This window comes from Sinocyclocheilus grahami, unplaced genomic scaffold (assembly GCF_001515645.1).
Source record: "Sinocyclocheilus grahami isolate Dianchi unplaced genomic scaffold, SAMN03320097.WGS_v1.1 scaffold241.1, whole genome shotgun sequence".
Classification (NCBI taxonomy): Eukaryota; Metazoa; Chordata; class Actinopteri; order Cypriniformes; family Cyprinidae; genus Sinocyclocheilus; species Sinocyclocheilus grahami.
Genome location: NW_015505420.1, coordinates 654,541 through 656,337, shown reverse-complemented (window position 1 = coordinate 656,337; position 1,797 = coordinate 654,541). Strand labels below are relative to the sequence as shown.

Here is a 1,797-nt window from a genome sequence, read left to right as displayed (position 1 = left end):
TTCATGGACTTTTAGTTTGTTCATAGTCAGTTTCCTTTTTCCTTCGTCTTAGTTTCCCACCACTAATCTGTTTCCATGGACTCTAACTCAATCATCACAGCTGTTCATTATTAGCTCTTCATCAATGTGTATTTAAAGGCACAATATGTAAGATTTTTTGGTAACACTTTACTTGAAGGGGTGTGCATAGGACTGACATGACACCTTCATAATCATGACATGACACGTCATGAATATGAAGGAGGTTTTATGCATGTTTATGACAACTGTCATTAAGTGTCATTCGCTCAGTTATGTAATTTTTAATGCAAATATGACATTATTTGACCTAACCCTACCCCTACCACTAACCATAGCCCATAACAAAGACATCTCAAACAATGTCATCTTTGCATTAAAAATTACATAACTGAGCGAATGACATAAACATGCATAAAAAACCTTCATATTCATGACATGTGTCATGTCAGTCTTATGCACACCCCTTCAAGTAAAGTGTAACCGATTTTTTTATTAAAATAGCCAAAAACCACTAGAACAGTGTTATATATTTTGCTGACTTGTGTACTTACATTATTCTTAAATGTTTAAATCCAGAGAAATAAGCTATTTTAACTAGTGACACGCACCGTGTCCATAGTGTCGCCTGCCAATGACGTCATAACCCCTCGATTTCCGAAACACCAAAGACGCTTTAATATGTTGTGCGTTTTAATAGACCGGTGACGACCGCACAGAGTAGCATTATAACAGAACTTTCAAATGTATCTAGTATGATAAAACAGCTCTGCTTTTTTCCCCCCACATACGCACGACCGGAAGGAGTGGAAGCGGTCGACTGTGGCATAATAAAAGCTCCGCTGCTTTACCCCACATACGCACGACCGGAAGGAGCGGAAGCGGTCGACTGTGGCACAATAAAAGCTCCGCTGCTTTCGAACCGTGTGTCACGCTCGTTCAGCGGCCTCGTTTCGCTTCGACGGCTTTTAACCTCACCCTGCTTCATTCTACTACATTAATAAATCATTAGCTCATCCATGAACATGATTTCTGCTTTTTTTTTCTTTCATGATTTCAAAGTCCCGTCAGATTGCTTCGGCTGTGGGGATGAAGACGACAACTCCCATGATTCCACACTCAGTCACGGCGTCATCAAACTACGCCTTGGTCTATTTGTTTATTTTGAATACGCACCCTCTAGCTGCGAAAATTACATATTGTGCCTTTAAAGGGGTCCTATTATGCTCTTCTACAAAGTCTTGATTTTGTTTTGGGGGTGTACTAGAACAGGCTCTCATACTAGGCTGTTCGAAAAACTTATTTTTCACATATTTTACATTATTACAACACCTCTCTCCCAAGTCTGGCATGAACGGCTCGAATAGTTCCTGTATCAAATTAACTTCTGAAATACGAAATGTGCTGTGATTGGTTAGCTGGGCCAGTGTGTGTTGTGATTGGTTAGCTGGGTAATTGGTAATATTGTTAAATATTGCTCAAAATCAAATCAATTTGAGTGCGATTTAAACCCGGATGATTGTAACCACTAAGTTCATCTGCCTTGGGAAAGCTAGCGAGTCTCAGACACAGGGGCGGACTTACCCATTAGGCAAAGGTAGGCGACCACCTTGGGCCCCCAAAAGCCCCCTAAAATGCTTTTAATATAGGATATGCGCATTAAGCGCGGACATGCAAACTTTTGCCGTTTACGGTGTTTACTACCACGACAACCGTCTGAGTCTGTGGCGCCTCCAGGTGTACGGCTGTACGCACTGTGAGTACCATGAGCGCTCAGAC

General features: G+C 41.4%; 1 protein-coding gene across 1 annotated transcript in view; it reads right to left on the bottom strand.

Annotated features, from left to right (window-relative positions):
• Positions 1-1,797, bottom strand: part of thnsl2 (threonine synthase-like 2) — a 10,095-nt gene that overhangs the window by 4,048 nt on the left and 4,250 nt on the right. The gene's annotated exons all lie outside the window — the stretch shown is intronic.